Source organism: Manacus candei, unplaced genomic scaffold, assembly GCF_025592945.1.
Source record: "Manacus candei isolate 608988 ecotype Guabito, Panama unplaced genomic scaffold, ASM2559294v1 h1tg000024l, whole genome shotgun sequence".
NCBI classification, from domain to species: domain Eukaryota; kingdom Metazoa; phylum Chordata; class Aves; order Passeriformes; family Pipridae; genus Manacus; species Manacus candei.
In genome coordinates, this window is record NW_026138072.1 from 9,520,896 (window position 1) to 9,536,545 (window position 15,650).

The 15,650-nt window shown below is 39.1% G+C and overlaps 1 protein-coding gene across 5 annotated transcripts in view; it reads left to right on the forward strand.

Annotated features, from left to right (window-relative positions):
- PDE4D (phosphodiesterase 4D) overlaps positions 1-15,650 on the forward strand; it is a 386,722-nt gene that overhangs the window by 317,942 nt on the left and 53,130 nt on the right. The gene's annotated exons all lie outside the window — the stretch shown is intronic.

Genomic DNA, 15,650 nt, shown 5'->3' on the forward strand with positions numbered 1-15,650 from the left:
TCTGTAGGAAAAATTCTGGCTGGTCAGGACTCTGAGCAACCTGATCTAGTTGAAGATATCTCTGTTCATTGTAAGGGGCTTATACTACATGACCTTTAAAAGGTCCCTTCCAACTCAAACTATTCCACAGAATTCCACATGTATGAATCTATGAAACAGCTCTGGCAGAAAGTAAAAAATGCACAACTCTGATGACTGAAAGTGGTCTGACTTCACTGAGCAGGACCAGAGAAGGAAATTAGATTTTGTTCCCAGGGACACACCTTCCTACTGTGAGCTCTCCAGCACAGAATACACCACCACAGTCTCATCCTGTGACTGTAGATGTTAGAGGCACCGGAGCAGCCCAACCTGCACTTCACTGCCCACCTGCACCTGGCAAGCAGGGCCATGAATGCTGAACCGAGGTCAGGGATTCTGACAAGCTGGTAGCAGAATTCCCATCTGTCCTTCCCAATTATATATCTGGACATGCCAAAAATAAGGTGCAAGGATGTGGTTTTTGTGTGCCCCAGCATGCTGGATGCACTCTTCTCACAGGAAAAATCAGTGCATGATCCATTGCAAGGCTTTTCAGAAGGCAGGAAGATAGAATCTTTACAATAGCTAAAGTGGTAAAGCTTGATGTACACAAGATTTACTTTTTTTTTTTTTAATTTTAAATTTGTAGCCTTATTTAAACTGGAATAAGTTGGTGCCTCTAGCACTCAGCCGTTGAGCAATCTGCTTTAGGGAACTGATTCCCTTGCTCTGATTAGTTTGGTGGATTTTATTTAAAAAAGAAAAAAAAAAAGAAAAAAAAGAAAAGAGAAAAAAATAGAACTAAATTTTGTAGGATTAAATTATTTCTTAAGGAAGTAATACAATTTGAAAAAATATATTATGATTCCCATTAAAAAACCCAAAATTCTGTTACTTCTCTTTGTGAAACCAATTCTGTGTGGACAAAAAACTGTTTTAAGGCTTGTGCTATTATGAGATAACTTTGTAAGTTATGAAACACTCATTTTTGCCTTTCACATTTCATTACCTTGACCACTTGTCTAATCTCATGGGAACAAATGGCTTGTCCTGTTTACTTGACTAATTTTATGTATTTATCTTCTTACTTATGAGTTTGAATTCATTTGTATAAACAAATGCAAGCTATGGGTCACATTCTCAGCTGCAGTAAATCAGTATGCCACTGTTAAAATCACTGATGTCTACCTCTTGGCTAAGCTACATCTCTTTATTTTTCTATACTATTGCAGAGACGTAGTGTGTTTTAGAGAATAAGGTGTTAAAACTGTACCTCTGATGACAACACTCTGCTTGCCTTAAAAAAACCAATGACTTTCTTTACACTAGACCAAATGGAATTCAAAGCAGAGCACTCTTCCATATTTAAGGTTAAAACAGGTTATGAAACCCCTTAAGATAAAGATGCAATTTAGAGTACAACATTAGTTATGCCACAGAGATTAAGGGAGTTAGCCTTATAATCAAAGCCTGATTTAGTGCTCCTTATGGCAGAAGGTTCAGCTACTTTACTTGTACTAGCTTGCTATGAGTTTGTTCCTAATGAGTAAATGTTCATTTTAAAATAATCAATTTTGAATTGATTGTTGTCACTAGTGGTGTTCCCCAGGACTCAGTATTGGGCTCAGTCCTGTTCAATATATTTACTGATGATGCAAATGAGGGGATCTAGTGCACCCTAAGTAAGTTTGTGGACCCTATTAAGTTGGGTGGGAGTGTTGATCTGCTGGAGAGTGGGAAGGCTCTGCAAAGGGATTTGGATAGGCTGGATCAATGGCTGAGGCCACTGATCATTGGCTGAGGCCAATTTTATGAAGTTCAACAAGGTGAAGTGCCAGATCTCGCACTTGAGTCACAACAACCCCCTATAGCACTACAGGCTTGGAGTACAGTGGCTGGAAAGCTGCCTGGTGGAAAAGAACCCAGGAGTGCTGGTCAACAGCCCAAGGTGGCCCAGAAGGCCAGCGGCATCCTGGCTTATATCAGAAAGGGTGGCAAGGACTAGGGCAGTGATTGTTTCCTTGTACTTGGCATTGGTGAAGCTGCAGCTCAAGTCCTGTGGCCAATTCTGGGCCCCTCACTACAAGTGAGACATTGAGGTGCTGGAGTGCATCCAGACAAGGGCAACTGATCTGGTGAAGAGTCTAGAGTGTAAGTCCTACGAGGAGCAGCTGAGGGAACTGGACTTGTTTAGCCTGGAGAAAAGAAGGCCTAGGGGACACCCTGTCACTCTCTACAACTCCATGAAAAGAAGTTGTAGCCAGGTGGGTGTTGCCCTCTTCTCCCAGGCAGCTAGTGACAGGAAAAGAGGAAATGGCCTCAAGCTGCACCAGGGGAGGTTCAGATGGAACATCAGAAAGAATTTCTTCACTGAAAGGGTTGTTCAACATTGGAAAGGACTGCCCAGGGAGGTGGTAGAGTCACCTTGAATACCCTGTAGGTATTCAAAGAATGATTGGACGTCATTGATGTGATCTATTTGACAAGGTGGTGATTAGTCAAAGATTGGACTAGTGATGTTAGAGGTCTTTTTCAAGCGAAATGATTCTGTGATTCTGTGAATGTCATAAGTCTGAAACTCCTCCACAAGAGGTATAATGTGCAATTTTTCAAATGGTAGAAAAAGCAGCTCTGCACACTAATGGGCACTGTACACTGTATTTCTCATGGGAAATTTTCCGAAAGGAGCAGTAATATTTCAGTATTTTTTAAGACAAAAAATGTTGTAGTCAACTAGAGCTAACATCAGTTGCCTGTTGGATAGCAATTGTTGGAAACTCTTAGTTAAAAATAGGTCATTTGAGGTATAAACAAATTATCATATAGTAGCTGTTTATTTTTTAAATCCTTAAAAGAAAGAAAACACAATCACCACTGTCATTTTATGACCCCTTTTCATCACTCCTGCTGTCACTCCAGACAACTCTGTGGAATGACTCTTCAGTGAAATTCTGGTCTGTTACAGTCAGTGGGACTTTTGCACAAGAAGTCATTGGAGCTAGGGCTTTAATTACTGTTTTTTTCCTGTTGAAAGGTTTTATGCTCTAATGGCAATTTTCCAGTTTGTAACTTTTTCCCTTTTGGAAAATTCATTGTCTCATTCTGGAGTCTGACCAAGTTGAGTATCTCTTCTTGTTTTATAGCTAATCTTATTCTTTTTCAATCAGCTCATATATTCTTCATTGAATTTCATTAGCTACAATGACTTTGAAAACCATCAGAGAAAATCTTCTTCATATACTATATTTGGTATTTTTTAACTCCTCATGTGGGGGGCTTGCTTCCAGCTTGATGTGTATGCTGCTGGACAGCAGGTGCCCACCAAAGCTGTTCTATCACTGCCGTTCTCAACTGGACAGAGGAGAGAAAATATAACAAAAGGTTCATGGGTCGAGATAAGGACAGGGAAAGATCACTCACTGGTTACCATCAAAGGCAAAATAGCTCCTGTAACTGCTTGGAAAGGCACAGAGGGGCTAGTGCTTCCTCTTTGCCTTTCACAACTGTTTTGAAAATTATAAATGCTTTTTGTCAAGTTACTCTACTTTCTTTGTCCTATGAGAACATACTTTAGAAACTCCAGTCATATCTTCAATATGGATTTGAATTAGGTATTTGAGTTTGTTTTTTGAAACACAGGCTCTAGTTCCTGTTCTTTACCACTGGTTCTTGACTTCTCAGCACTAATACCACAAAAATGGGTGAGGTGGTCAGTCTTGCAGACAAAGTACAACCAAGTCCGGCATTTTCTTATGTATTACTTGAAAGAATTGAGTTGTGTCATAACTGCACATCTCCAACACTAAATACATTAGTACTTGGATAAAATACCTTATCTACTTTGGAATTACTTTCCTCATGGAAATAGAAATGCTGGTGCTTTGTCCCATATTTTCTCACATTGGCCTTTACCATATTTTAACAGCTTGTAAATAAAAAGATTACCTATCCTCCAAAGTGGTTTTCCTCTCTTGTGAGGGAAGTCTCTGTGAGAGCTCAGAGTAAAGCTGGGTACCTTCTGTGTGTGTATCACCACCATGTTCAGTATTATCACAGAACCTTATCCAAGCAGAACATTGAAACTATTTCATAAGGGGAAGAAAGTAAAAGTTTATTCAGGACTCTTATTGATTTCATTCAGGAAAAATAAAAAACTATCCAAAATTCTTATTATGACATTGAAAAAACTCCAATGACCACATGAAATGACAGAATAAAAACCCCCAACTTTACTCACACTTTTAAAAGAAAACAGATAATTCTGCAAGGAATTCTGCAAGCAATGCTTGGTTTGCTATGGATTTATTCCTATTGGATTCCTTTATTTCTAACAGATACAAATTCCAGGGGAAGTTTTCCCTGCCAATGCATAGCCCTCTTTCCATTGTAGCTTCTGTATTCTCTACAGATACAGTGAGCGCACTCTACATTTCTTCACTCAGCAAAGACATTAATGAAGATATTCCCTTTAGTTGGTTACTTATTTTCAAGAAACTTGACAGAATCTAGTATGTTTGAAATCTCTACACTGTTAGCTTTGGTTGAAGTTGACCAAAAGATTGAAGCGTAGGCAGACATCCAAATCCAAAAGTATTTTGTGAATTGCTTTCACACATCTATGCTAACATAATATTTGTCTTTGCATGCAGCCAAAGTTCTGGCGAATAGATGAGTTCTCAGAAAGTTTCATTTCCTGGTTTTTACATTTTTTAATACCTTTTTTTTTTCCCTGAATCATAGGGATGGTTTGTGAAACAAAAAAAAAACTGGTTTGAATTTTAAAGATAATTCTGGTGAAAGGTAAAAGATGTTCACTCTTTTTGTATTATTCTCAGATGCAACCAAGAGTTTCTGTATAAATATCTGTGCAATAAAGAATATTTTATAAGGTTGCAGGAACAACTTTGTAGTAAAGCTACCAATGTTCATTGTGTCAGCTTGTAAGAAATAACTACTTTTCAGTTGAATAGACAGAGCAACAAGCATAATTGTTCTCAAGCTGAAGTCTTAACACTTGAGAACTTGAGAACTGAAGATACCATAGGTGTTACACTTGAGAACTAAGGAGCACTACAGGTGTTACTTTTTTTTTATTTTTAGCTTTTAGGAAAGTAATACTAAAATGTAAAGCTGTAGGAGACGTCCTTTTTCAGGTTCTTGTCACAGAGGTAACTACTACAGGCTGCTAAAACTTCCTCATCAAATTTTTTTCACAATAAAGCAATTTCTGTGTGTGCTTCCTAGTAAGCTCCAGACAAAATCGGCTAATTTAGCTCAAACTAGCAATTTGAGCAGTTTGAGCTGCCTTAGCTCTTCCAGTTTCAAGCATATTAGCTCTCTTAAGCCTTGCATACCAGCAATATGGTAACCTTAGCAATTTACAGGAAGGAACTATTACTGTGAAGATTTAGGGTGGAAGAACACATGGCCCATATTTGGGTACAGTTAATTTGAAACATGTTTTGGAAGGACAGAGGTGCTCAGGTGCATAAAATGTTTATCACACATGATAGAGATCTATGAAAGTATGAGTAGCACAGAAAACCCTAATTATTCATATGAATTTCTATAAAAAATTTAGAAATGCTAATGAAAAAATATTTAAAGATACAAAAATTACCAGTGAAGGTGTAATAAATGTAGGTTTGTGAGAACCTTTTAAGCAATGACTGACATTGCTTACTCGTGAGAGCTGTCTGCTGTGCTTCCTCTTTTTTGAGGCTTTTTGCTGTTGTTTATAAATGTCTCTCTTTCCTAAGCAAGAATTAAAGAAAGTGAGCTGTATGACATCATGTCATAGCAAATTTTCCATGACATGGAAAGTGCACTATGAAACTCATAACAAAAAAACTATATAGATTATAGGACCTATGATACCATAACATGGAAAGCTGCTAAATAGATTTTGAAAAAAAACCCCAAACAACCTCAACTAGAAAGCTTCAGCTGATTTTCCTGGGCACAGTGTCACTTGCTTAGTTAATTTAAAATTAGCTAAAATGCTATCAAGAAACAACCAGAGCTTTTAAAACTGATTCTGACTGATGTTTAAGCAAGATTTGCCAAGCAGAATAAAACCCCTTTACCAGAAGTTTTGAATTTGTCAGGTTTCAAAGGAAATGTATAGCCACATTGGGGCAGACCAACACAGTGCATTCAGCAATATGCAGCAGGGGAAGGTGCTCCTAGATCATGAGCTGGTGTCCTTTCCTTTAAATTAACACTAAGCTACAGTAGTTAGTAGACAGTCACATGGTTACCACTTAAAAATATTATGATATATGTCTCAAGAAATTTGTATCTATACACGCCTGGCTTGCCTGGAAAAATGTGTCTAAACTGGTCTTACCTCAAAAATGGTCAAATACCAGCATTCAGGATGCTCACACAGGATGTGGGAAACTAGTATAAAATTTTGAAACCTCTCTGTTCCAGGAGAGCTGCATAATAATCAGGCTATTTTAGGGTAAGATTTTCTTTTATTGCATTTCAAGATAAAAAACAGCAACACCAAAAAATTTGAATTAGTTTGTTGCTACCCTTCTGCAGTGTAGGATATGTTTATGTTCTGATTTTTTTTCTTTTTAAATCTCAAAAACCTTTCTGAATGGAAAAAGGTTTCCTATCAGTTCTAATATGGACCTAAAAGTACATGTAAAACAATCTTCTTAAAAAAAAAAGAAAAAAAGCTGCAGAATGAGGTAGAGTAATCATTACTGTTATGTACCTCATCTAGACCTTTTTATTGTTACAGTACTTTTGATCCTTATTTCCTCTACGTAAAATTAGGAGCAAGTCATCAGTTAATATGAATGAGTGTGGCACCACATAAATCAATGCTGAGTGTTTGGCATGGGGCTTCTAAAAAAAAAATGTGGTAAAAAAATCCTTCTGTGGGTTTCAGGGAAATGAACTGTTAATGAATACTGTGAAAGAGATGAAATTTGCAGTAAGGGAAAGACTGACACGGTGTTGAGTTTTCAACTCGACACGTGGAGGAGACCGTTGAGCTGTCCCGTGGTTGTGCTGGGTGTTGTTTGTCCAAAACAACAAAACAAACTTGCATCCTGGCCTTTTCACAGCCACAGAAATAGTGACTGATACTCAGAAGATCAACTCAAGAGTTAGTATTTCTCGAGGCAATATGACACAGAAATAATGCAGCATAAATAATGACTGAGTCATTGTCCAGTGTGAAGAAATTGTATGACTAACACAGTTCATTCAGTTTAAACTGTTTCTTGTGCATTACATAAATCCAATAACGCTGAGGTGTATCTGACTTCCAAGGAATACTTACGTTCTGCTGCAAAAGCCAAAAATCAAACCAGTGGTAGCATTATTATCTTAAAACCAGAATAAACAGGTGAGATTGTGCTTAAAAAATTAGGGGAGAAGACCCACAGTTTTGATGCATTTGTACCATCTATTATTTAATCAGATCTAATCCTGAATGGGTCTCTTGAGCATACTACAATAACGTTTTGAATATATTAATAAGCAATTACACTAAAACAAAGGAGATTATAAAAATACTTCGAGAATACTAAAAGTTATGTAAGAATTACCTTACTAAAACCAAAAAAAGTTTATCCACCTCCTTAGTCTTCTAACTTGTGGGCAAAAACATTATTCACTTCTTTAGCAATGTTAGAGAGAAGTACGGAATTTTGCAGGAGATGAAGGAGATGATCTGTACATTTTGTAGAGTGAGGGTCTGATTCATCGCATACTACTGGGAATAATCCATCAAGAGTATGCATTCAGACAAGAACTTCACATTTTTCCAGTATCTTTGGTAGGACATGAGAGTCCAGAGATAAGGAGTGTGTTGCTAACCTAAAGGCCAATTAAAACATCACTTGATCTGAGAACAAAGCATTAAAAAATAAATAAATATTGAAGCTAAAATAAATATTTTTACTGGCTGTCTCTGTTCTTAGCTTAGGGAAGAATGCAAAAGTGTAGCCCATCTGTGCCATGTAAAAACAACCCAGCTGACTGTGTGTGAAACGAAGAACAGTTTCAGAAAAGGAAAGAAGGAAATTTCATTCATGCTACTGTCCAATCCCCCCTGTTCAGGCAGTGCCATCTAGAGCAGGTTGTCCTGATGGCTTTTGAAGATTTCTGAGCATGGAGACTTCACAGAACAACCTGTGCTACTGCTCAATCACCCTTGCAGTAAAAAGTGTTTCCTAATATTCAGAGGGAATGCCCTGTGGTTTAGTTTGTGCCCACTGCCTTTAATTTTGTTCTACTTTGAAAATCTCTCACTTTTCTCATTATGTTGAATCAACAGCAGTATCCTCCTCAGAAACAAATGGTTTTACAGCTACAAGGGGAACTGATCTTAAGAATACACACTCTCACCTAGAAGAAATATTCTTTGTATGATACAGGAAATAGGATATGAAAGCAGCTTAAGCAATGAAAGCATTATTAAACTCCTTGTCCACACATCTCAGAGTACAGAATTGACACAATTACAACCGTTGGGAGAAAAAGAGATTTAAAAAAGAAACAGACCTTTTCTCAAAATGCAGTTTGTTCATGAAAAGAAAGCAGTAAAAATACATAAAAAGGACATTGTGCTTCTTGAAAATCAAGAGGTTCCCTCTTTTTCTTTATTTTGAGAAAGGCTGATTGGTTGATGGAAGGGCTTACTTCTTTTCACCAGTAGGTGAGTGACAGTGGTCCTTCTGGCACATTCTTACAGGCAGTGGAGTAAGGAATGTATTAGTACTTTGCCAAATTGGTAAAAGGGGAAGGAGCACTGGCTAGGGATGTGTGGTAACAGAAGAACATTCATTTGGCCTTGTTGGATATTTGATAACAGCAAAGAGTGGATTTAAGCACTCGCACTGCAAAATTTAATGTGCTCCATCATTAAAGCAGTGAATTATTTAAATATGCTGTCTCTACTGAATGTGGGTTTTCCTGCTTGGCTTCAAGAGAGATACTTTTCGGTAGTCTGATTTACTACTATGGCATCTCAAGACTGTTAGGATTAACTTGCAAAGCCCCAATACAGAAATTCTTCTAGACTTTGGGATTATATCTGTATGAGTAACTTCATTCTAAAGCTTTTTTCCAAGAAGTACATAAAATGATTAACAGAAAAAAAGAGGAAGCCAGCACAAGTTATCATCCCCTTTCCTACACAGAGAAACTGAAATACATAGTGAAAGCCTAATGATACAGGTCTTCTATGTTTATAAGAATCAAAAGTGTTTTATTTACTCTCAACTAACTGTAATAGGCCTGTTCCAAGAGCCTGATAACTTTTTCCTAGATATCTGCAGTGTTCCTGTTACCTGGTTTTGTAAGAATATATTCTTCATACTTTTGCCCTTGACATAGACTCTTAGGGCATTGAGATATTGTTACATGGGAGAAATAAAAAATATTTCAGGAAAAAACCCCAACACTTTTTTCCCTAGATTCTTATTGAATGTTTTGTTCGTGCATCTCTTTATGCACTCCTTTTTTATCATATAACTATAATCAAGTATTTATACAAGTTGTGCATAACTTGACTTTTTAATTTTGCTCCTATCATTTCCTGGAGGTTACTCCATTCAAGGAGACAAGGCAGTTTCCATAGCCTAAGGCTAGATCTACTTGTATAAAGCAGTATGTGCTGGTCATTTGGACACAGTCTGCCTATGCATAATGCTACTAACTGGTACAAAGAATTTTCCTTTACTACAGGGGAAACTTGGAGAGATTCCTGGCATGGAAGAAAATGAGTGTTCTGAGTGGGACCATAAAAAGACTTTCTGAGAAGCCTGCTGCAACTGAGTAGTTTTCCCAGATAGTCATTCCAAAATCTGTTCAAGAGTACTTTGTTTTACTTGTGATTGTGGAGAGATGTCCACAAACTTTTATATGTTAAAAAAAATGTTTTATAATTACATTTTATCAACAGTAAGACATATGAACACTCCACAAAGATAGCCTTTTAAGTCACAATGTATAGGATTTTCTCAGTAAAATATAAAAAAATTATTTTTTAAAATGGTAAGAAAACATGTTATTTGTATGCTGAATAAGTGTTAACGTCTATATTTAATAGAAAGTCTCAATATTGACTAAAATATCAGTCGCTTCAATTTTAGGCTCTCAGTTAAGGCTCTAAGTACAAACATCCTCATTTACAGAAAAGTTTTTAATTTGAAACTCAGAGGACTTTTTTGAAATGCTATAGGTTAGTTGTAAGAGAAACTGAAATGCTTGGCCCTGCAATTCTGTTGCTCCAAACTCAACTTACACTAGGTTGAAAAGCAAAAAGATGATCAGAAAATTCATGGAAGATTTCCAGGGTCTGAGTCTCACAGTATCACAGAATCACAAAATGGTTTATGTTGGAAGATCATCTATTTCCTACACCCCTGAAATGGTCAGGGACACCTTTCACTAGACCAGGCTGCTCAGACCCCCATCCAACCTGGCCTTGAACACTTCCAGGGGCGGGGTATCCACAACTCTGGGCAACCTGTTCCAGTGCCTCACCACCCTCACAGTAAAGAACCTACTCCTAATATCTAATCTAAGCCTACTTTCTTTTAGTTTGAATGCATTCCTCCTTGTCCTGTCACTACATGCTCTGGTAAAAAGTCTCTCTCCATCTTCCTTGTAGGCTCCCTTCAGGTACTAGAAAGGCTGCAATTAGGTTCAGTCCAGGTCCACTTCTCTTTTCCGGACTGAAAAAACACAACTGTCTCAGCCTTTTCTCGTATGAGAGGTGCTCCATTCCTCTAATCATCTTAGCAGCCCTCCTCTGGAGTCGCTCCAACAGTTCCATGTCCTTCCTGTGCTGGGGACCCCAGAGCTGGATGCAACACTCTAAGTGGATCTCACCGAGCAGAGTAGAGAGGCAGAATAACCTCCCTTGACTTCCTGCTCATGCTCCTTTTGATGCAGTCCAAAGTACAAGTGGCTTTCTGGGCTGTGAACACACACTGCTGGGTCACATCCAGCCTCTCATCCATCAGCACTCCCAAGTCCTTCTCATCAGGGCTGCTCTTGATCTGTTCATCCCCCAGCATGTATTGACACTAGGGGACAGCACCTTGCAGTTAGTCATATTAAACCTCATGAGATTCACATGGATCTACTTTCCAGATTGTCTAGGTCCTTCTGGATGGAATTTGGTCCTTCAGGTATGTTAACTGCACCACTCAGCTTGTGGTCATCAGCAAATTTGCTGAGGGTGCCCTTGATCCCTTCATCTGGTCCCAATATTGACCCCTGAGGGATACCACTTGTCACTGATGTCCATTGGGACACTGAACCATTGACCAGTATTCTCTAGATGCAGCTTTTTTATCCATCTAAAAGTCCACTCATCAAGTCCATCAAATCCAATTTAGAGAGAAAGGTGTTGTGGGGGATCAGTCAAAGGCTTTACAGAAGTCCAGATAAATGCCATCTGTAGACCCTTCCTTGTCCAGTAGTTGCTCCATCATAGAGGGCCATTGGATGGGTCAGACAGGACTTTCCTTGCTGAAGCCATGCTGGCTGTCCTGAGTCACCCCTGCATCCTCGATGTGCCTTAGCACAGCTTCTCGGAAGATCTATTCCATGATCTTCCCAGGCACAGTGGTAAGGCTGACAGCTCAGTAGTTCCCAGGGTGCCCCCTTCTACCCTTTTTAAAGATGGGTACAGTGTTTCCCCTTTTCCAGTCACCTGGGACTTCTTCTGACTGCCATGACTTTTCAAATATCCTGGAGTCGCTTGACAGCTACATCAGCCAATTCCCTCAGGACTCTGGGATGCATCTCATCAGATTAAGGTCACAAACCTGATCTTCTCTTAAAGTGGAAGGGCCTTTTCTCTCCTAGTCCCCATCCTGCTGTCCATCTACTCAAGAGGTGTGGAAAGAGGTTACTAGTGAAAAAAAAAAGTTGAGTATGTCAGTTTTCTCTCCATCTGATGTTAGCAATTAACCAGCATTGTTTAGCAGGGGGTATAGACCTTTGACCTTCCTCTTCTGGTTATATCTTCAGCTCATCCTCATTTAGTATAGCCTGGAGGTTTTCAGAGCTTCCAGCTGCCTGCAGGTCCAAAAAACAATACACATGCCAAGACTATCTGGATCACACCAGATAGTGTGATCTACTCTGCTCAGCAGTGTCCTTTTCTTGCCTTGAACACACTCCTATCTTAAGGCAACACAGTGGTCAAAGCCCTTGGATGTGTGCTTGCTGAGCCAACTTCTTTCCAGCCTCTTTGCATCACTCAGCTGACTTCAACTGATCAGACAATGAAGAATCTGTACTCCCCTTTTCCTTCCTCTGTTCTAAAATTCATTAAATTACTGGAAAGGTTAGTACAAATACAATTGAGCACTAGTAGGAAAGTCTAGTATTGCTTTTTGTTCTTCAGGTATAGTAGAACAACTTTCATGAAAATTATGAAGAACCATAAAGTAAAGTGGACAGTCTACTTAAGTGTTGCCATATAGTAATTTTTTCCCTTTGAAAATTTTGAACAGAAATTGTTCCCGAATGATGATGTGAATACAAGTGCAGCTATCTCTGGTGGTGTGTTAGAGCTGTGCTAAGAATCAAGTATTTATAAAACCATACAGTAGAACACCCTGAAAAAAAATTAACTGTGCAGTGCTAAATGATTATTGCTGAGTTTTTTCTTTCTGCTAGCCTTTCATTAGGTTAGGTTTCTTTTTTTTTCAGTGTAGCATACTAAAAGCTACACATAGTGGAATTGCTTGTAATCTGTGAATTGAAAAGAGAACACTTGCTGTCACTTCCTTTTTTCTAAAAGCATATACAAAATAACATGCAAATTCTTAATGCAGTTGGTGTTCAACTGTACTTCTCTCCCTCATATTAAAGCCTAATGAGACATAAAAATAACTTTTGAAATTTCAAGATGCCTCTCATTCACATAAGTTAATCTGTTTTAGGACTTCATGGTCTGTGTGGGGAAACTTGATTATGTGTCTATTCCAAAAAACCTGTAGATCAGTCCTGGATGGGAATAATTTCAGGGTGATATCTTAGAGGTAACACAGAAGTCAGAAACAGTGTTGTGAGGCTCTCAAAGCTGCACAGCTGATAATTATTCTTTTATTCTTAGCTTAGTGGTACTGAGGTGTTATACTTGAAAAGCTGTTAACCACTACATTTTCCACCACATTGTATATCAACAATAGCATGGGCCAAATTTAGAGCTTTAGTAGCATTCAGAAAAAAGATTTCCTGTGGTTGTTCTGCCCTTCAGAACTGCAGGTGTGCTTGTTTAGAAAGTACTTTGTGATCATTTAGGAAATCTTTTATTTCCATTTAAGATATCAGGACTGGCTTGACAGCTCTGAGATCTGAGAACTGTCCGAAGGTGCTGAGTTCAGTAAGTCTTTAGCCTAGCATTGTCCATCAGAATTTTACTTACTCTGAGTGGTCAGTCAGGTCCCAACACCAGTCACAAACACTTGAAGTGTGGCAGCCTGAAATGAGAGGTCATGAGATGGGGTGATGGGACTTCCTTGTCAGTGATGGATTCTGCTTTCTAATGTGCTTTGAGATATACTGGGAAGGTGAGTTGTAGATAAAGAATCCTGAATGTAAGGTGCTGTTGGTGATATATATTATTGCATAACAAACTGAGCGTTTTATTACTTTTGCCTAAATATTTCATCCCTTCGGTTTATTTTGTTGTTCTCATACTTCTTGGAAAAACGTTACCTGCATACCCTCTGAAGCATTAGAAGGGAAAATCTTGTTAAGAAAAACATGGTTCCTAGTATTTGATTTTCAAGAACCGCTGATGGGCAGACCACAGGCTAGCAGCAAAGTATCATCATACAAATTCATTTTACCTCACTTCACTGTCCATTGAATCCTCAAGGCAATCGTTGTATGAGGTCATCAGATAACTTTGCATATGTTAACAAAATCTCTGCTTCCTCAAAAGCATTTAATCCAGTACACTTACAAACATGTTATAAACAAAGCTATTTCTATTTTCAGTAGCAATCTTGCTGAAATCTACACTGTGAGATCAGTAAAACAGTCGTGTTCAAGAAGTAGCAAGCTGTGATGTCTGTTGCAGAACATCATGAATTCTCTTTTGACAGATAAACAGGCTGGAAAATCCTGACTTTATTTGCCTGAGAATTCCTTAAGATCAGATAGCATTTATAGTAATATACATCTGAAAGACAGTGTGTACAATTTAATGGGGATTTTTGCTGAGTGTTGGTTAATGTGTTTACTGAGGTGGTTACACTGCAAAATTTTCTTTAAATGGTTCTGTCAGTTAATCTCAATTCAAACTATTTCTCTTGCATTACTTTTTCCAGAGGTAAATGGACATTATTCGAAATTGTGGAGTGTTTGTACAATAGCCACATATATGTGAGTTTAACAACTATGAAGGAGCCTGAAGTTTTTGAGCATGTGCTCAAAAATGTAAAAAAAATATGAATCAAGTATCCAAGATGTCAAACAGTAATGCACTAATGAGCTATTAGGCAGTAGTCCATGCTGGGGTGTTTTATTTGAAAAAGAGTTTTAGTTAGCTTTTTTGCCTGATTTTTTTATTTGTCTGACATTTTGAAAATAAGGTAAATTTGATGTGAAATAGGTTAAGGGAGACATTATAGATGGCAATAACAAGCCCACCAAATAAACATTTCTCTGCCTTGGAGTCATGTTTGCATGTAGCTTATTCAAACACGTGTGCCAGCTGTTTCAAAACTTGATGTTTCAGGTACACAGCTTGCAAGACAGACAGCATGCCTGGCCTAAAACTCACTCAGCTCCGACTTCAGTGTGGAGAAGCACTCTCCCCCTAAGATCTACATTGAAAAAAAATAGCCAGGCTTTGTAGGTGAGGCTTGCACCCTACATATAGGGTTCTTTTTCTGACATTATTTGCATACCAACAGATCTCCTGTTGTTGGGGAGTTACTGAAGAAGGGAACATCTTCCTGTATGTAAGAAACTTCCACAAGACAATTAGTTCCATTGGAACATTCAATAATTTTGGTTAAACCATGGTTTTCCATAATGTTATGGGGTCCATTTCCCATACTGTATTGCTGGGTCCAGTTCCAAGACTTGTCCATCAGTCCTTTCTTTGCTTACAGACAACATGTGGTACTTTGTGCATGCAAACACACACACCCCTAGAGAGGCTTCAGGTTAGAGCAAACAAGACTGCAGTCATTTGAGCACTCCCACACACAAATACATACAGGTCAGCGCAAACACAATTGCAGTTATTTGAGCGCTCCTCTAAACAGCTGGTGCTTCGGCGGCTCATCATTGTTCGGAGCGCCTACACGTGCTCTTACCTCCTCCCTGCTCTTCTGTAAATACCAGCTGGTTAATTTCTGATGGTGCCCCGGTGGATGGGTGAGAGCAGACGGGGAGGGTGGCTCGGCGCGGCTCACGGCGGGGTAGGGCTGTGTGTATGGAAGGGGCACCAGCGGGTCCCATCGCCGCCGCCGCGGTGCCGCCGAGCTCGATACCGGCCGCGAGGGGGCGGATCCGCGGCTGGCCGGGGCTCCGGGGCGGGCGGCAGAGCCGAGGCGAGGCGAGCGAGCAGCCCGGCCGGACTGAAGTTTTCGGCTGCTCGCCGCCCCGGTGGCCCGCAGAGAAGC